This window comes from Ascaphus truei, chromosome 20, assembly GCF_040206685.1.
Source record: "Ascaphus truei isolate aAscTru1 chromosome 20, aAscTru1.hap1, whole genome shotgun sequence".
NCBI classification, from domain to species: Eukaryota; Metazoa; Chordata; class Amphibia; order Anura; family Ascaphidae; genus Ascaphus; species Ascaphus truei.
In genome coordinates this window covers 2,563,264-2,584,058 of record NC_134502.1, presented here as the reverse complement: position 1 = coordinate 2,584,058, position 20,795 = coordinate 2,563,264, and the positions used below count along the sequence as shown (strand labels likewise).

At 50.5% G+C, this 20,795-nt stretch overlaps 1 protein-coding gene and 1 long non-coding RNA gene across 3 annotated transcripts in view; one reads left to right on the top strand and one right to left on the bottom strand.

The window, feature by feature from the left end:
* MUCL1 (mucin like 1) overlaps positions 1-20,795 on the top strand; it is a 162,126-nt gene that overhangs the window by 131,712 nt on the left and 9,619 nt on the right. The window lies entirely within an intron of this gene.
* LOC142470651 (uncharacterized) lies at positions 3,014-19,896 on the bottom strand. Its single transcript, XR_012789297.1, has 4 exons — positions 19,747-19,896; positions 13,482-13,565; positions 12,257-12,348; positions 3,014-3,365 (listed from the first exon to the last, which is right to left on the bottom strand). It is a non-coding gene; the product is annotated as an uncharacterized LOC142470651 (long non-coding RNA).

The following is a 20,795-nucleotide window of genomic DNA, read 5'->3' as shown; positions in this document are numbered from 1 at the left end:
ATAACAAAGAAAGAATGGGTTTATGATTTAGGCAATATAGTCACTAGTTATAAATGAAATAAACTTCAATAATGTAGTATATAACAATATCATGGTGAGTACTGTATAACAAAACCATGTGGTAGGACTACTCTAATATAAATCATAAATATTATATATAGTAGCCAGAGGTTGGATGAAATGCATAAACGATGTAGGGTAGCAATGATGCCATAAAAAGACAGCAAAGAATGGGAAGGGCAGGACGACAGGCATATCAGATTGAGAAGATCAGATGAATGGAGTATATGTGAATCCTTCATTAAGTCCATATGGACTTCTGGTCTTCAATTTATAAATCCATTCAGCTTCAATTCTTAATAGCATCTGATCAACATTACCGCCTCTCACCGGACACCTAAGTTGATAGATGCCCATAAATTTGAGGCTGTCAACATCTCCATTATGAAATTGCATGACGTGTCTAGCTACTGGTGTTTCGGCAGAATGCTTGACAGAGTTGACGTGTTCAAGTATACGTCTCCGCAATTGCCTTGTAGTCTTGCCTACATACCTTTTCCCACATTTGCAAATGAGGAGATAAATAACGTTAGTTGTTCTACAGTTGATAAAGCTATCAACACTAAAGTGCTGTGTGTTATCGTAGCTATCAAACACCTTTGCTGTGAGGACATATTTACATGCCTTGCAACCCTGACACCGATAAATCCCCTTGATAGGGCTCAACCAAGTCTCTGCTCTGGCACGCTGATGATGGCTATGGACACGTTTGTCACGCAGGTTTTTCGATCTCCTGCTTGTGATATTCGATCTAGGGCCGATAACTTTAACCAAGTCAACGTCGGATATAAGAAGGTGCCAATGTCGGGCAAAGATTCTTTTAATCGCCCACCATCTTTTATTATAGGTACCGATGCATCTTATGATGTTATCCTTCCCTTTAGGCGTATTAGAGGACAGAAAGGAGTCTCTATCACTATGCAATGCTCTGTGATAGGCTCGATTGAGTGTTTTCAATTTTATACCCACGGCTAAGGAACCGATCACGTAGTTCTTTAGATTGTAAGATAAATTGCTGAGTTGTGGAACAATTCCTGCGTAAACGGAGGTATTGCCCAGTAGGGATACCGGAAATGAGACTGGCAGGATGTTGGCTTTGTGCCAATAACAAGCTATTAGTAGCTGTACTCTTCCTGAAGACTTTGGTTTGGATATTCCTGTCACCATCAACATATATATCCAAATCAAGGAAGGTAATTGACATGGTGTTTAGTACAGTTGTTAGTCTCAAATTCAACGTATTCCTATTAAGACGTCTTTCTCAATTTGAATATTGAGGTCATCGGACCATTTTTGCATGTAGTGGTGAGTCGGGGGTTCTGATGCTGACTCTATCCCCTTATAAATCTCAGATATTAGTCCTCTTTGGTACCTGCCTTTACTGCATAGGGTTTCGAATCTGGTGGGTGGGGGGAATTTGGAGTTCTGGGAGAGAGAGAGCAGAAAATGTCTGATTTGTAGGAATTTGAACAAATGGAGATCTTGGGATTGGTATTTGTCTCGTAGTTCCTGGAAGGATAGGATCTCTCCATTCTTCAGCAGATCGGCAACCAGTCTTGTTCCAAGACCCTGACATTGGTCAAATTGCTTTTTAGAACACCCGGGCGGGGAGTTCGGGTTGCGGCATAAACTTTTTAATGATTTTACTCCAGCAGCACTCACAGCAAAAGCCAGAGCTCTAGGACCTTCCCAGACGAAGTTAACTAAACGCTATGCGCTGTGCTTTAAGCTGCTGTTTTTTAAAACCATTTGCGAGGGGTTACAGGGAAACATGGGCACAATAACACATACATTTAAACCAGAATATTATTATCCCCACCTCATACCTGGTGGGACACACACAGACATTTTTAATACAATCACAGTGTTATTGCCATTGTTGGGTCGCAGAGCTGGCACTCTATAATTCCCCAATATGGCTCAGGGGCACCCAGCCGGGCATCATCCCTCTCTAATAGCGCGTCTGAGATCAGATGCATTGTAAGGAACCCCAACCCTCTCTAATAGCGCGTCTGAGATCAGATGCATTGTAAGGAACCCCAACCCTCTCTAATAGCGCGTCTGAGATCAGATGCATTGTAAGGGACCCCAACCCTCTCTAATAACGCGTCTGAGATCACATGCACTGTAAGGAACCCCAACCCTCTCTAATAGCATGTCTGAGATCACATGCATTGTAAGGAACCCCAATCCTCTCTAATAGCGCGTCTGAGATCAGATGCATTGTAAGGAACCCCAACCCTCTCTAATAGCGCGTTTGAGATCAGATGCATTGTAAGGAACCCCAACCCTCTCTAATAGTGCGTCTGAGATCACATGCATTGTAAGAAACCCCAACCCTCTCTAATAGCGCGTCTGAGATCAGATGCATTGTAAGGAAACCCAACCCTCTCTAATAGCGCGTCTGAGATCAGATGCATTGTAAGGAACCCCAACCCTCTCTAATAGCATGGCTGAGATCAGAGGCATTGTAAGGAACCCCAACCCTCTCTAATAGCGCGTCTGAGATCAGATGCATTGTAAGGAACCCTAACCCTCTCTACTAGCGCGTCTGAGATCAGATGCATTGTAAGGAACCCCAACCCTCTCTACTAGCGCGTCTGAGATCAGATGCATTGTAAATTCTTCTGTAATCGGTACAATTTTCAAATGACCTGAAATTTGCAGGGAACAGGGATGATCTATGAACCAAAGAGTTGCTGGGAACCTCTGTTTAATAACACTGAGATAGAGCGATGATAGATAGTATTAGTTTTATTGCTTTCATATTACTGTACCTTTCTGACAGACGTTCTTTATTGATCTGGAACCGGGCACCTGTAGGACTGGCACAGTGATGTCGATCCTGGCACCTCCAGGACTGGCACTAGGAATACAGAGCATGGCCCCTCTGGGACTTGTGTAAAGAAGCCCAACTAATGACCCCAATGACAAATTGCAGTCAATATTTTTTTTTAAGGTTTTTAATGAGAGCAGAAATTTTCAGAGGAAATAAATACAATTCAGGCTTATAAGCAAATGATGTTGGATAATGGGATAGCATCAATGCTTCATGGCTCAGAGATACAGGGCCTGGAACCTCTAAGGCGTCATACTCATTCCCAAGTATGTCAACATATCCAGTGTACATGTTCTATGAAATACTGCCGATACATGGAGGTACCTATATAGGACCAGTTGTAGATAGATGTGGAGGTATATAGGGGACGGGGGTGGTGGTGATTCCTCATCGGCGAGTAATAAATTCGATACCCGCTCTTCCTTCCTCTTTATTGTCTGAAGACAAACCGGCGTCTCAAGAAAAACTGGATAAAAAAAAAATATAGAAAACAAGTAAAATGAACTCAACGCTGAAAATGAAATATGCATTTGTCATAGTTTTCAAAATATAACGTGTGTCACCTTAATGGTAATTTCATCTTTTTATTTAAAATGTCGGTCACCCTTGAAATTAAACTCATTGGCCCAGATACATCGAGTCGCTCACATGTTGACCAAAAATGTACTAATTTTTGGAGGTAACGCCTCCAGGTTTTCTTACCACTGCTTGATGTTTCTGTGTTTTATACTTTATGATTTATTCATTATTTCATATTATTTATTAATAATGTCTTCATATAATGTATTAGTTATTTACCGCAGGTTTTATATGTGTCTTTACTGTTGAAATTACAATGATTTCAAAAGGCCCAAATCCTGCAGTAGAGTGTCCACACAGCAACCTCTGCTCTTTATTCTCCCTTACTCCACTTCATCGGGAAGCACAGATGCTTTTTGAGCTGCCTGGGCTGATCTTAATTAAGTCAGGTGACCTATATAGCTAGGGACAGTCTGGGGGAGCTGCCTATGCAGAGGAGCAGCTTACATGTAAAGAAGCCCATCATTAAAGTAGGCTTTTTAAGTGGCAAGCAGTGTGGAGTTCAACAGGAGGGGAACAAGGGTACAACACAACACCTACTGGCCCTGGATAATGAATTAAAACTGCGCTGGGAAGGAGGACATTTTCTATCCCAGACCGCACGTCTCGGCGCTAAGCTATTACTGCCATGCCGCCTCTACCATTTATATTAGAGAGGAAGACAGGTAGACTAGGTCTCTTCTGCCAACACCTCCTCCTCTATCGACATCTCTGTGGGGTTTCACCAGGGCTCTGTCCTGGGACCTCTTCTCTTTTCTCTGTACACACTATCTCTAGGTGACCTTATAATCACATCTCTTGGGTTCAAATATCACCTCTGTGCTGATGACACACATTTACTTTTCAACCCCTGACCTTACACCTGCTGTACAGACTTAAGTTTCTGTATATCTCTCTGCGATATCATCCTGGATGGCCCTCTTCACTTTCTCAATCTTAACATGTCAAAAACAGAGCTCCTCATATTTCATCCCAAACCTGGCCCTACTACCTCCTTCCACATTACTGTTGGAAGCAACGTCATACACCCAGTATCACAAGCACGCTGCCTTGGGGTCACACTCGACTCCTCTCTCACATTCTACTCTCATTCAAAATGTAAGTAAAACTCCTTATTGTAGTGTGTGTAGGTGGTTACTCTAATCTGTGTATTGTGACGGGGTGGCTGTATTTTATGGGGTATTGTGTGTATGTGGGGAAATTATGTGTGTGTGGGTCCGGTGGGGGAGGGGTACATTTAATGTGAGGAGGGGAGGATTGAGGGAGATGGATTAAGTGTGGGGGGGGGGGGTTACTGAGTGATAGTGGAGGGGAGAGAGTGTGAGAGGAAAGAAGTTGGTGAAGAAGAGTGAGGGAATGGGTGTAAGGGGGGGGAGAGAAATACATGAGGAGAGGGGGCGTATAGAGAGGGGGGAGAGAGTGGAGGTGTAAAAGAGGTGGTACACAGAGCCGCCAACACACGGGGGGGCATACACATGAAAACTCCAATCCTTTGTCCCAGGAATGCTGTCAGCGACCCTGGGCCCACTCTCTCCCCCAGCCGGCGTCCCTGCTGATTATCTCTCTCTCTCTTCTCCCCCAGATAGGGGCAGGCGGGGGGGAGATGATGGTATGCGGCAATGGCGAGCCACCAGAGTGAAGCAGAGGAGCAGCTGGCATGGGAGTGAGAAGTTGCACGGAGGAAGAGCAGGACAGCCGGGGAGGAGCGTACCCCAGCTGTCTGATCCGGAAGTCTTTCTTACTTCTGGTGTCTACTCTGCTACAGCAACTTCTCACTCCTCCCCGGCCTACATGCAACTTCTCACTCCTCCCCGGCCGTCATGCTCTGCCTACATGCAACTTCTCACTCCTCCCCGGCCGTCATGCTCTGCCTACATGCAACTTCTCACTCCTCCCCGGCCGTCCTGCTCTGCCTACATGCAACTTCTCACTCCTCCCCGGCCGTCCTGCTCTGCCTACATGCAACTTCTCACTCCTCCCCGGCCTACATGCAACTTCTCACTCCTCCCCGGCCGTCATGCTCTGCCTACATGCAACTTCTCACTCCTCCCCGGCCGTCATGCTCTGCCTACATGCAACTTCTCACTCCTCCCCGGCCGTCCTGCTCTGCCTACATGCAACTTCTCACTCCTCCCCGGCCTACATGCAACTTCTCACTCCTCCCCGGCCTACATGCAACTTCTCACTCCTCCCCGGCCGTCATGCTCTGCCTACATGCAACTTCTCACTCCTCCCCGGCCGTCATGCTCTGCCTACATGCAACTTCTCACTCCTCCCCGGCCGTCCTGCTCTGCCTACATGCAACTTCTCACTCCTCCCCGGCCGTCATGCTCTGCCTACATGCAACTTCTCACTCCTCCCCGGCCGTCATGCTCTGCCTACATGCAACTTCTCACTCCTCCCCGGCCTACATGCAACTTCTCACTCCTCTCCGGCCGTCATGCTCTGCCTACATGCAACTTCTCACTCCTCCCCGGCCGTCATGCTCTGCCTACATGCAACTTCTCACTCCTCCCCGGCCGTCATGCTCTGCCTACATGCAACTTCTCACTCCTCCCCGGCCTACATGCAACTTCTCACTCCTCTCCGGCCGTCATGCTCTGCCTACATGCAACTTCTCACTCCTCTCCGGCCGTCATGCTCTGCCTACATGCAACTTCTCACTCCTCCCCGGCCGTCATGCTCTGCCTACATGCAACTTCTCACTCCTCCCCGGCCGTCATGCTCTGCCTACATGCAACTTCTCACTCCTCCCCGGCCGTCCTGCTCTGCCTACATGCAACTTCTCACTCCTCCCCGGCCTACATGCAACTTCTCACTCCTCCCCGGCCTACATGCAACTTCTCACTCCTCCCCGGCCGTCCTGCTCTGCCTACATGCAACTTCTCACTCCTCCCCGGCCGTCCTGCTCTGCCTACATGCAACTTCTCACTCCTCCCCGGCCGTCATGCTCTGCCTACATGCAACTTCTCACTCCTCCCCGGCCGTCATGCTCTGCCTACATGCAACTTCTCACTCCTCCCCGGCCGTCATGCTCTGCCTACATGCAACTTCTCACTCCTCCCCGGCCGTCATGCTCTGCCTACATGCAACTTCTCACTCCTCCCCGGCCGTCATGCTCGGCCTACATGCAACTTCTCACTCCTCCCCGGCCGTCCTGCTCTGCCTACATGCAACTTCTCACTCCTCCCCGGCCGTCCTGCTCTGCCTACATGCAACTTCTCACTCCTCCCCGGCCGTCATGCTCTGCCTCCGTGCAACTTCTCACTCCTCCCCGGCCGTCCTGCTCTGCCTACATGCAACTTCTCACTCCTCCCCGGCCGTCATGCTCTGCCTACATGCAACTTCTCACTCCTCCCCGGCCGTCATGCTCTGCCTACATGCAACTTCTCACTCCTCCCCGGCCGTCATGCTCTGCCTACATGCAACTTCTCACTCCTCCCCGGCCGTCATGCTCTGCCTACATGCAACTTCTCACTCCTCCCCGGCCGTCATGCTCTGCCTACATGCAACTTCTCACTCCTCCCCGGCCGTCATGCTCTGCCTACATGCAACTTCTCACTCCTCCCCGGCCGTCATGCTCTGCCTACATGCAACTTCTCACTCCTCCCCGGCCGTCATGCTCTGCCTACATGCAACTTCTCACTCCTCCCCGGCCGTCCTGCTCTGCCTACATGCAACTTCTCACTCCTCCCCGGCCGTCATGCTCTGCCTACATGCAACTTCTCACTCCTCCCCGGCCGTCCTGCTCTGCCTACATGCAACTTCTCACTCCTCCCCGGCCGTCCTGCTCTGCCTACATGCAACTTCTCACTCCTCCCCGGCCGTCCTGCTCTGCCTACATGCAACTTCTCACTCCTCCCCGGCCTACATGCAACTTCTCACTCCTCCCCGGCCTACATGCAACTTCTCACTCCTCCCCGGCCGTCCTGCTCTGCCTACATGCAACTTCTCACTCCTCCCCGGCCGTCATGCTCTGCCTACATGCAACTTCTCACTCCTCCCCGGCCTACATGCAACTTCTCACTCCTCCCCGGCCGTCCTGCTCTGCCTACATGCAACTTCTCACTCCTCCCCGGCCGTCATGCTCTGCCTACATGCAACTTCTCACTCCTCCCCGGCCGTCATGCTCTGCCTACATGCAACTTCTCACTCCTCCCCGGCCGTCCTGCTCTGCCTACATGCAACTTCTCACTCCTCCCCGGCCGTCCTCCCCGGCCTACATGCAACTTCTCACTCCTCCCCGGCCGTCATGCTCTGCCTACATGCAACTTCTCACTCCTCCCCGGCCGTCATGCTCTGCCTACATGCAACTTCTCACTCCTCCCCGGCCGTCATGCTCTGCCTACATGCAACTTCTCACTCCTCCCCGGCCGTCCTGCTCTGCCTACATGCAACTTCTCACTCCTCCCCGGCCTACATGCAACTTCTCACTCCTCCCCGGCCTACATGCAACTTCTCACTCCTCCCCGGCCTACATGCAACTTCTCACTCCTCCCCGGCCGTCATGCTCTGCCTACATGCAACTTCTCACTCCTCCCCGGCCGTCATGCTCTGCCTACATGCAACTTCTCACTCCTCCCCGGCCGTCATGCTCTGCCTACATGCAACTTCTCACTCCTCCCCGGCCTACATGCAACTTCTCACTCCTCCCCGGCCGTCATGCTCTGCCTACATGCAACTTCTCACTCCTCCCCGGCCGTCCTGCTCTGCCTACATGCAACTTCTCACTCCTCCCCGGCCGTCCTGCTCTGCCTACATGCAACTTCTCACTCCTCCCCGGCCTACATGCAACTTCTCACTCCTCCCCGGCCGTCATGCTCTGCCTACATGCAACTTCTCACTCCTCCCCGGCCGTCATGCTCTGCCTACATGCAACTTCTCACTCCTCCCCGGCCTACATGCAACTTCTCACTCCTCCCCGGCCTACATGCAACTTCTCACTCCTCCCCGGCCGTCATGCAACTTCTCACTCCTCCCCGGCCGTCATGCAACTTCTCACTCCTCCCCGGCCGTCATGCAACTTCTCACTCCTCCCCGGCCGTCATGCTCTGCCTACATGCAACTTCTCACTCCTCCCCGGCCGTCATGCTCTGCCTACATGCAACTTCTCACTCCTCCCCGGCCGTCATGCTCTGCCTACATGCAACTTCTCACTCCTCCCCGGCCGTCATGCTCGGCCTACATGCAACTTCTCACTCCTCCCCGGCCGTCATGCTCTGCCTACATGCAACTTCTCACTCCTCCCCGGCCGTCATGCTCTGCCTACATGCAACTTCTCACTCCTCCCCGGCCGTCCTGCTCTGCCTACATGCAACTTCTCACTCCTCCCCGGCCGTCATGCTCTGCCTACATGCAACTTCTCACTCCTCCCCGGCCGTCCTGCTCTGCCTACATGCAACTTCTCACTCCTCTGCCGGCCGTCCTGCTCTGCTTAACTCTGGCAGCCCGCCACTGCGTACCATCATCTCCCCCCGCCTGCCCCTATCACCACCCTGTCCCACAGGTAGGCATGGAGAGAGCTGGTGGAGGGGGAGTGAGCTGGTGGAGGGGAAGAGAGCTGAAAGAGGGGGGAGAGAGCTGGAAGAGGGGGAGAGAGCTGGAAGAGGGGGAGTGAGCTGGAAGAGGGGGAGTGAGCTGGAATAGGGGGAGTGAGCAGGAATAAGGGGAGTGAGCTGGAAGAGGGGGAGAGAGCTGGAAGAGGGGGAGAGAGCTGGAAGAGGGGGAGAGAGCTGGAAGAGGGGGAGAGAGCTGGTGGAGGGGGAGAGAGCTGGTGGAGGGGGAGAGAGCTGGTGGAGGTGGAGAGAGCTGGTGGAGGGGGAGACAGCTGGTGGAGGCTGAGACAGCTGGAAGAGGGGGTGTGAGCTGGAAGAGGGGGAGTGAGCTGGAAGAAGGGGAGTGAGCTGGAATAGGGGGAGTGAGCAGGAATAAGGGGAGTGAGCTGGTGGAGGGGGAGAGAGCTGGTGGAGGGGGAGAGAGCTGGTGGAGGAGGAGAGAGCTGGTGGAGGGGGAGAGAGCTGGTGGAGGGGGAGAGAGCTGGTGGAGGGGGAGACAGCTGGTGGAGGCTGAGACAGCTGGAAGAGGGGGAGTGAGCTGGAAGAGGGGGAGTGAGCTGGAAGAGGGGGAGTGAGCTGGAAGAAGGGGAGTGAGCTGGAATTGGGGGAGTGAGCTGGAAGAAGGGGAGTGAGCTGGTGGAGGGGGAGAGAGCTGGTGGAGGGGGAGAGAGCTGGTGGAGGGGGAGAGAGCTGTGGAGGGTGGGAGAGATGGTGGAGGGGGAAGGAAGAGGGGGAGAGAGCTGGGAGAGGGGGAGAGAGCTGGGAGAGGGGGAGAGAGCTGGAAGAGGGGGAGAGAGCTGGTGGAGGGGGTGTGAGCTGGAAGAGGGGGAGAGAGCTGGAAGAGGGGGAGAGAGCTGGAAGAGGGGGAGAGAGCTGGTGGAGGGGGAGAGAGCTGGTGGAGGGGGAGAGAGCTGGTGGAGGTGGAGAGAGCTGGTGGAGGGGGAGACAGCTGGTGGAGGCTGAGACAGCTGGAAGAGGGGGTGTGAGCTGGAAGAGGGGGAGTGAGCTGGAAGAAGGGGAGTGAGCTGGAATAGGGGGAGTGAGCAGGAATAAGGGGAGTGAGCTGGTGGAGGGGGAGAGAGCTGGTGGAGGGGGAGAGAGCTGGTGGAGGAGGAGAGAGCTGGTGGAGGGGGAGAGAGCTGGTGGAGGGGGAGAGAGCTGGTGGAGGGGGAGACAGCTGGTGGAGGCTGAGACAGCTGGAAGAGGGGGAGTGAGCTGGAAGAGGGGGAGTGAGCTGGAAGAGGGGGAGTGAGCTGGAAGAAGGGGAGTGAGCTGGAATTGGGGGAGTGAGCTGGAAGAAGGGGAGTGAGCTGGTGGAGGGGGAGAGAGCTGGTGGAGGGGGAGAGAGCTGGTGGAGGGGGAGAGAGCTGTGGAGGGTGGGAGAGATGGTGGAGGGGGAAGGAATAGGGGGAGAGAGCTGGGAGAGGGGGAGAGAGCTGGGAGAGGGGGAGAGAGCTGGAAGAGGGGGAGAGAGCTGGTGGAGGGGGTGTGAGCTGGAATAGGGGGAGTGAGCTGGAAGAAGGGGAGTGAGCTGGAATAGGGGGAGTGAGCAGGAATAAGGGGAGTGAGCTGGTGGAGGGGGAGAGAGCTGGTGGAGGGGGTGAGAGCTGGTGGAGGAGGAGAGAGCTGGTGGAGGGGGAGAGAGCTGGTGGAGGGGGAGAGAGCTGGTGGAGGGGAAGACAGCTGGTGGAGGCTGAGACAGCTGGAAGAGGGGGAGTGAGCTGGAAGAGGGGGAGTGAGCTGGAAGAGGGGGAGTGAGCTGGAAGAAGGGGAGTGAGCTGGAATTGGGGGAGTGAGCTGGAAGAAGGGGAGTGAGCTGGTGGAGGGGGAGAGAGCTGGTGGAGGGGGAGAGAGCTGGTGGAGGGGGAGAGAGCTGTGGAGGGTGGGAGAGATGGTGGAGGGGGAAGGAAGAGGGGGAGAGAGCTGGGAGAGGGGGAGAGAGCTGGGAGAGGGGGAGAGAGTTGGGAGAGGGGGAGAGAGCTGGAAGAGGGGGAGAGAGCTGGGAGAGGGGGAGAGAGCTGGGAGAGGGGGAGAGAGTTGGGAGAGGGGGAGAGAGCTGGTGGAGGGGGAAGGAAGAGGGAGAGAGAGCTGGAAGAGGGGGAGAGAGCTGGTGGAGGGGGATGGAAGAGGGGGAGAGAGCTGGAAGAGGGGGAGAGAGCAGGAAGAGGGGAGAGAGCTGGAAGAGGGGGAGAGAGCTGAGGAAAGATGAGGAGGGATGATGAGGAAGGATAAGAAGAGAGCTGTGGAGCGATGATGAGGAGAGATGACGAGGAGATATATGCACCAATTTAAAATCAAGGCAAATGTTTCTCCTGAATCGTTCACTTATAATGAGGCCTGAAAATGTTTAGCTCCATTTTGAATTTAAGTTAATGCCTGGTGAGGTGCTAACAGGTATCTTCCAAGCTCACTAAGGCAGTGTAAATAAACCATCTCTCTCCCCATCTCCCGCATACACCCTAATTCAGGGTCGGGGTTGGACTAATGCCACATTTAGGTAAGACAGGTGTAATGCAGGACATGTTAAGATGAAGCAAGGCACTGAGCAAGGGACATAGCTACAGCCTTGGTAAAGCCAGAGGCCCGCTCTCTTGGGGGCCCATTGAGAAGCGCCGACAGGGAGGGAGAGCCGGGACATTTGTCCCGGGCCCAGACATCTAACTGACTGAACACAGAAGTTAGGGCCCCCTTCCTCCTCCAGGCCCCTTAATAGCCAGCAGGCCCACTCCTCAAAGCCTCTAGAATCCCCCCTTTCCCTCATTGGTTAAGATTGTGGCAGATAGAGGAGGGTGTGACATCACCGGGCTCGGGAATTCAGCGCAACATGAAGAACATGACGGGAGGCAGTGTTGGGGGCAGCAGATATAAATTACCGACTCTGTTACCCGCGCATGTTTAGCTACGCCACTGCATTGAGCCTAAGCAAATGAGATAACCAATGCCCCTTGTTTCTACATATAATTAGCTTAGTGGAATGGCGTTAACCTCAGGGAAGATAACCTCCGTTACTGATTTTGATAACAGGACGTTCTGAGCATTGACATAGCTGAGCTTTGTGTATCTGATCTTTAGATGTTAATTCAGTAAAAGGTCCTCAACAGCAGCCACCACGATGCGTAAGAAGCAAGGTATGTAACTGTGCAAGAGTGAGCTTCAATACTGATATAGGCTTTCTGTGCCGTTGAGGTATTTATACTGAGGTTGAAAGTGGCTGTTTACTTACAAATAAGCAAGGGAAGCACATCAGCAAGGCTAAAATCAGAGCTGCAAGGACAAGAAGGGCGATTCCAAAACCGGGGACTCCAATGACTAAATCTGCAGTAAGGATCACAAAAAGAGTGTGAAAAGTGAGCAAAGACATAACAGGTGGATACAGATGTAGCAGACGTAATTGCACCTGTAAACATGATGTGCTCACGCTAGCGCGATAGTCGCATATGTTAGCTTCTTAACGCAAGCGTTATATTTGGTGTTTGTCCTTAACATACACGGTAATGAGTTCAATAATGTCTGCGAGAAAGACAGAGAAAGTCAGAGAGAAAGACAGAGAGAGAGAAAGAGAGAGAGAGAGAGAGAGAGAGAGAGAGAGAGAGAGAGAGAGAGAGAGAGAGAGAGAGAGAGAGAGAGAGAGAGAGAGAGAGAGAGAGAGAGAGAGAAAGAGAGAGAGAGAGAGAAAGACACAGAGAGAGAGAGAAAGACAGAACGACAGAGAGAGAGAGAAAGACAGAGAGAGAGAGAGAGAGAGAGAGAGAGAAAGACAGAAAGACAAAGAGAGAGAGAGAGAGAGAAAGACAGAGAAAGACAGAAAGACTGAAAGACAGAGAAAGACAGAAAGAGAGAGAGAGAGAAAGACAGAGAAAGACAGAAAGAGAGAGAGAGAGAAAGACAGAGAGAGAGAGAGAGAGAGAGAAAGACAGAAAGACAGAGAGAGAGAGAAAGAGAGAGAGAGAGAGAAAGACAGAGAGAGAGAGAAAGACAGAAAGACAGATAAAGAAAGACAGAGAAAGACAGAGAACGACAGAGAGAGAAAGAGAGAGACAGAGACGCAAAGAGAGAAAGGGAGAAAGAGAGAGAGACAGAGAGATAGACCTCTAATTTGTTTAATACTGATCTCATAGTATAAGATATTTAAGATTTTGACTACATTATCAAATCCAGACCTCAAATCCAAGTGTCAAAAAGCACAGGGACAAACACAAGTGAGGTTTTGAATTAGGGTAGAAAATGTAAGTAAAGATTTACTTAGGGAATAGTACATGGGATTCCTAAGTAAAGGGGATTTTTTTTGACAGGGGGCAGTAACAGGGATTTCTAGTGATGGAGATTAATGGGGAATTTGTAATGTGGAACAATAAAGGGGATTTCTGGTAGGAGAAAGTAAAAGGGGATTTGTAATGTTGAATATTACAGGGGACAGTAAAGGGCATTTATAATATTTTGGTACATACTTGCGGCCGCAGTTGTGGTCGTAGTTGTGGGTGCAGTTGTGGTCGTAGTTGTGGCTGCAGTTGTGGTCGTAGTTGTGGTGTCAGCTGTCATGGGAGACCAGGTTATTTACACACTTTTACCAGGATCATTCATTGAGCAAAACAAGGTAATGAAATAAATTGTAATTTATTCGGCATAAACTCGCTTACACACACTTACTTTGGGACTAGGATCGAAAACTAGACTTTCCTAGGTGCAGGGAACTCTATAGAAGAGTTATACCCTGTTACGCTTGTGCTCCTACACACAAGAGCAGGGAAAGGACCCGATAGCGAGGTGGGGAATCCGCAGGAGAGACGAATGGGAGTAAGTTGCCGCGCAGCTGGGGGATCGGCGCACGTGAGCGCGCAGGAGAATGCGCGACGCGTCCGGAGGTGCGTAGCCAAGCACAGAGACATGACTGACCCAGCTGCATGTGCGCGCATGCTCTGGCAGCAGAGCGGGGTTGCGAGCGTTCTCAGGCACCGCCGCGGGGTGTGGGGTGCGCCACTGATGAGGAGCAAGGGAGGATAGGTTCCAACCCACAAGGTAACAATAGTGGAGTGCATCCTGGAGGACGTCCAGCCTCCTTAAAGGCATAGTGCCAGTAACAGAAGAGTGCAGCGAAACTAAATATAACATAAGGGTTCTTAGTCTAATCCATTGGCCAAGGAATTATAAGCCTGCTACCACATCAAGGTGAACCCTACTAAGCAGGTACCTACACTACCCGATGGTAAACTAACCTCAGTGGTAGAATGAGTGACGGTCTCAGTCTTCCGGAATCCACAGGAGATGAGTACAGGTCCCAGAAGAAGTTCAGGCAGGAACAGCATAGAGTACTGTGGTAGTACTTTGCAGGACCCTGGGCAGGTAGCCACTGACTGCTATAAAAAGGAAGCGGCAGCTGATTGCAATGAGAAAGTCAGAGAGAGGCTTACTTCCTGTCAGGAGGAAGAGGGCAGGATTTGCCAGGAAGCAAGATGGCGTAGTTTGCGTCAGAATCCCTAAAGACACAGGATCTTGACTCGCAGTTAGAGGAGGGCGATCAGAAATTAAACAGGTAAGGAAGGAACACGCCGCAGAGGGTGTGTTCCGTGCATCGTTACATACCCTGACCGGGACTTAGCCCGGAATCTCCTGGAACCTAAATTGGCATAAAATTCCACATGCCACGGCTATGTTCCCTTCTGACAACTTGGTCCCTCCTGACCGCGAGTTAGTCCAAATCTCCTGGAACTCAAATCGCCATAAAATCCCAGCCGTGTCCGCTACGTTCGTTTCTGAGAACTTGGGTGCAAAAGTCGGGACTTAGTCTCAGGCTTCAAACCCAAGCTGGTTGCTCTGCTATTCGCGCAGAAGCAACTTTGAAAAGCCCGCCCGCGGTCTTACTACTGGAGGACCCGAATCTGATTGGCTTATCGATTCTTATAATATTTTCAGTTTCATTCACAAAACTGAACAGCCAATCAACGTGTGGGAACTTTCCCAAGCAGCCAATCAGAGCCAAGCTGGCTACAAAAGCGGGAAATCCGAAATAGAGAAGAGACATACGCAAGCCTTCCACCCCTCTCCCTGGCTATCTCAATGCCCCCAGCTGGGGCAGGCTCCACCAGGTCTGTCAGAGCAAGTGGCATCCCGGAGGACTTCCATTGATCTCCGGACCTCGAACTCCACCTTTTCCCACTGACCAAATGGTATTCACAACTCTGGGCCTCCTCTGGTTGCTTTTAACTCTGATGTCCAGCAGACTTACCGACACCTAGGGGTTAGCTCAGGCAGCCTGTTTGGACATCAGTTCAGAATCTAACAAGCAAATTACATTATATTAAAGTATATTTTAATACACTTCTGAGTTCCTGGTTACAGGGGACAGGCAAGGAAAAATATTATAGTTGTATTTTCTATCTGTTTTATTCCCCACACACTTTCCTTTGGACTCAGTTTGGACTCTGAGTATCCCTTCAACCTTATATATGTTTGGGGCACCCACAAACCCTATACTGGTTCAGGATCACCTTGGCACTAGCTGGGGTACCCCCTTATCCTAGGGATTTCCTCAGCTACAGGAATACATGTTTTATCCCTGTGACTCCTTCTCCTTCTGGGCTTTGCTGAAGCAGGGTACCCCTGTGGTTGGGGACACTGACCACCTGCATCACAAAAGGCTGCAGGGACCTGGGGATGCTGACTGCAACAATGCAGGACCATAGCTCTTGAACTGCCGGTCCATCCTCCGGAGAGCAGGCTGTCAGCACCAATGCCTTCTGGTCAGTCATCTTAGTCAGGGGGTATGTCAGGACACTCTAGAAGGTCACTTAATCCCTATAGTACTGCTGCGTGTCCCTGATCTCCCTGTCTAACTTTTCCTCCCCATCCAGACACTGTACTCAGTCTGATGGAGGGTCTGCTGAACCCTGGGGTCTACTGGGCGATCCGTCCACTTGGCTCATCATAATAGGGACACTCTGTCTCCCTGACACCTCTCGCTTCCACGCCCAGAGGGGAGCTGTGAGCTGGGGAGCTGTCTCCCCCTGCTCCACAGAGCCTTCCCTATACTTCCAATTGACCACTACCTGGTCCCTTGCTGCCTTTGCAGTAGCCGGAGCTCCTGGGGCTCAGACCCAGGCATAACGCATACCTGGGACCGCAAGCAGATCAGATCTGCCCCCGCCACCGCCCAGTTTAACGCGCTGAGTTCCGTTAGCTCCCTGTCTGTCACATAGTCTGAGCAGAAGTCACAATGGGGAACGTCACATACATGGGGACACGGGTTGTGCATGGTCTGGCATACCTGCCTGATCCCTTCGAGGTCCTTTGCACGTGGAGGCTCCAAATGTAGAGGAGCGATGATCGGTGGGGTGGTCTTCAAAAGCTGGGAAGCATAAACCACCTTGGTGGGTATCTGTGCCGACTGCACCTCTGCCTGGGCAACTGCCCAACTGTGGCTCTCTGTGACTGGGTCACAAGAGCATCCTCTCCATGTACCTTCCCCGACATCCCTGCCTGTGGGCACCAGTGCCCAGGGCAGACCCTATCAGGCTGCCCATGGGGTACATTGTTGCAGGGGACCCCAGGCCAACTGCTTGCCAATAGCCTGGGACCACTGGCTGCAAAAACACATCTTTGTAGACAGCTGTCTGTATCTATGCCTGGAGCTGCTGAACGGCTACTGTCTGCTCTACCTTGGGGTACATCCTCTCGCATGACATCCATCCTATAGCTGGAGAGCTTTGCCCCAGGCTGGGGTTACTGGACTCCGCAGGGACCACTGGATCTGTCGTCCGAAATGCAGGGGGACGGTGACATCCTCAGTGGGCAGGGGTACAAAAGGCTCCCCTGCCAGGGCAAGTGCCTTGCTTTCGCTCCTGGTGATGGCTGTAACCAGAGCAGCATCCTCCGCAAAGGAGCAGATGAGGTGCCCTAGGTCGTTAGCCGAGTAGCACCTCAGTATCCAACCCAGGCAAAACACCCACATCTCTCATACCTTGACCGGCACCCCAGTCAAGGAACACCCAGGTGACCTGGATTGATCAAGGTCCCCCGTCTGGCATGGTTACCTGCATCCCAGTGTCCGGGAGCAGATCCTCGGGGTTTGACCATATCATATCTCACCAGAGTGACAGTGGCACCGGAAACAATCAGGCCGGCTCCGATGGTCACTGGCCTCAACTGCTTTATCCTCACATCATTGGAAGGCGGCCCGACAGCTGCAACCTGATGCCCGCTTGCCTCCTCTGTGGTGCCACTTGTGAGGCAGTTGAGAACACCTTCTGGTTCCACTGCTGTACTTGCTGGATTGCGGCACGCTACACCGCCTTGAGTGCCAGTCCCATGAAGGTGACAGGGTTGGCAGCCGGAGTGCGTTGCAAATCAGGGTAGTCCGGGTTTATGTGCCCAGTCCGATTACAATGGTAACACCGTTTCTCATGCCCGAGTTCTGCAGGTTTGGGTGAACTACCCTCTGCAGATGCTTTGGGCTTCCATGTGGAGCACTGGTATTGAACTCAGTGCCCCTGGGTGCTCGAGCCGGAGTGGCTCCAAACTGGGCAGCCACCTTCCTGCCGGACAGCACCCAATACACATTGTAAAGGTTTTGCTTTGGAGTTTACTTTGAAGGCCTCTGAATCCAAAGCTGGTGACATACTCCTCAGCCAGGCTGGCTGCATCCCGGCAAGTAGCAAGACCCAATCCCTCACCTCAAGCTGGCACCACTGTAAAAACGGCACCTTGAACATTAAGCCGGTGAGCTGTGTTACTTGGTGACTTTGCATCCTTCCACCCACTGAGTGCCGGGCTGGATGAGTCGGGAGGCAAATATCATGTCAGTTTCCCAGCCGGGCTTTCCTGAACGTGCCCCGGTACACCACTGGAGTGAGGGCATACTGGCACAGTAAAACAGACTTCACAAGTTGGTGCAGCACAAACATCACTAGATGGCGCTCTACCACTTCCCAATAACGTGCCGTGACGTAAAACATATATTAAAGTGTGTAAGAAATAATATTCAGGGATAAACCTTAAACGAATCCCATATAAAACACTTCACCAATAAGTGCAAAAAATGAATAAGTGAATAAATAAGGGCAAGCCAAATACCGCTCAACCCTACCACTCAGACTGTTCCAAACGTCTAGATATTTGCAGCTTTCCCAAAATTCAGGGGAGCGGTAGTTGATGCCATAAAAAAAAGAAGAAATAAATATAGTGCAATATGCTAACACAGTGAGAAATAATTGTGAGAGGGGCCTCCCAAATTTCTACTTACACTTGAGCAGAATTTAAGAGCAGTTGTTCCAGCCTGTGACTCGTTGTAGTCAGGTAGTAACTCAGCAGTCCTCGGACAGAGAGAAAATGGACCATGGTGCAGGTCAAAACGATCATGTTATTAACATAAAAAAGCTTACGATTGGAGGCTTACATAGATAGAAGGAAGAAAGGCAAAGGTGGAGATATGTAGGGTAATGGAGTGAGTCGCGACCTCACCGCTCCGCTGCCTAGTCCACACACGCTCAGCAGCGTCTTCCGAATCCGGGTCCTCGGCGTCACTTCCGGTCTCCGCGTCGCCGCCTTATGGAAGGAAAACGCCTGCGGATGTCTCTGACTCTCTCTCTCACTCACGAAACGGCCTCAAAGCCACGCTCTATGCATTTCGCCATTCTGGGTTGGCGGCTTCCTCAGGAGTGGCTGCTGCTACCGAGTGCGAGGTGTAAATACCCGCAGATATATCTCTATTGGCTAATTCTTGGCGGTCGTGCCTATCAGTGATCTTAGTGTAAATTAGCACTCACATGTCTACAATGCAGCATCTCAAAACACAGCAAAACAGTGATGAATACATAACTACTCAAAAAAAAAAATAAAGAATTTACACATCACAATAAAAATAGTATAACTATACCTATATGTAATACAATGTCAATATATTAAAAACAGTAACAATATGATAAATATAATAAATGGATATGTTGTCCCCCAAACAACATAGCCATATTAAACACATCCTATTCTAAAGAATGATAATCAGATGATTATTGCCCAATGATTAAGCCCCCCTAGCCCACAAACAGTAACATAATATGGGGTGTCTAATAATGAAACAATGTAACACCTTTTATTGTATAACGGTGTCTCTCTCTTCCCCCTCACTACAGTATCTCACCCCTCTCTCTCTCTTTAATTCAATTTCTTCTCTTTATCTCTTTTTTTGATTTACTCTCTCTCTCTCTCTCTCTCTCTCTCTCTCTCGCCCTCTCTCTCTCTCTCTCTCTCTCGCTATATATATATAAAAGGGAGAGATGGAAATAGAGAAATAGGTTAAGAAACATAGTATATATATAGTATATATATTTGTTAACTATGTTTCTTAACCTATTTCTCTATTTCCATCTCTCCCTTTTCATCTCTCTCCATCTCTATCTCTCTCAACTCTCTCACTCCCGTTCTCCTTCTCTCTCTCTTCCTCTCCCTCTGTCTCTCTCTCTACCACTCTCTCTACCTCTCTCACTCTTGATCAATCGCACTCTGTCTAGCTCCCATTATCGCTCTCTCGCTCTCTCTATCTCTCTCTCCCTCTTCTATTTTTTATCTATCTTTCTCTCCTTCACTCTCTTTTCATCTCTCTCTCTCTTGCTCTCTCTCTCTTCTTTATCTATGTTTCTCCCCTTCTTTTCACCCCACTCTCTTTTCCCTGTCTCTCCGTGTTTCTCTTTCTATCCCTTACCCTTTGTGAGTAGAAATACTTACTTTGACAGTTGACAAACACTGTAAGAAATCAAAAAGAAAAGAGAAAGTTAGTATTTGCACGTGCCAATAGGTAATAATAATGGAATCAAAGGCGACATTTCCCATCACCCAATACACATTGTAAAGGTTTTAGCTTTGGAATTTACTTTGAAGGCCTCTGAATACAAAGCTAAATTCAAAATGGCTGCCCTCAGGCTGCTCAAAAAACTACTGTATTGCTACCTTCTTATATTTACCCTGGCGAGTGTGGGCTAAAGACGTATGAGAGATTCTTGTACACGACTGTATTAAACCAGAATTAAAATAATCCTCTCTCCCAACCCAAACTCTTGCAGCCAACAAACTCACTCTAGCTCGCGATCAATGCAAAATGGCCGCCACGTAGCCCATAAGGCGTGAGATATTTCATGATCCTAAAATCCCTTGTCTTTATTACACATCAGCCTAGAAATGGACCAAGACATCAAAAGGTTACATTAAGAAAAAGGGTTCAGTTTCCCAAATATATTTTATTACGATCATGCTATAACTCAGGAGACATCAATTGTCCCTATAGACTTCAATAGTGATCAGATATCCCATATAAAATGTAGGACTGCCCTCTTACACACAGCATCTGCCCCCTGTAGAATTTTAAAGGATCAACCTCTTATGCATGGCAGTTAAACCCTATAAATGTAATAGGGTCACCCACTTACACACATCCTTTGCCCCCTAAGACATCCAATCACCCTGTTAAATCAGGAGCTATATAGACTTTGATAGCATCACCATATAAAAGTCACCCCCCCCCCCCCCCTGTTACACACATCAGTTGTCCCATTGGATGTAATAGGGTCTAACATTCAAAATCAGCCTCTCACATACCAGCTATACCCTTACATGTTAATATTGTCACCCTCTTAAGCACACCAGTTGCCCCTATTGATTATAATAGGATCACCCTATAAAACTCAGGATCACCCCCTTACACACCTCATCTGTCCCCATAGACTTAATAGGATAACCCCTTACACACCTCATCTGTCACATTAGACCTAATAGGATAC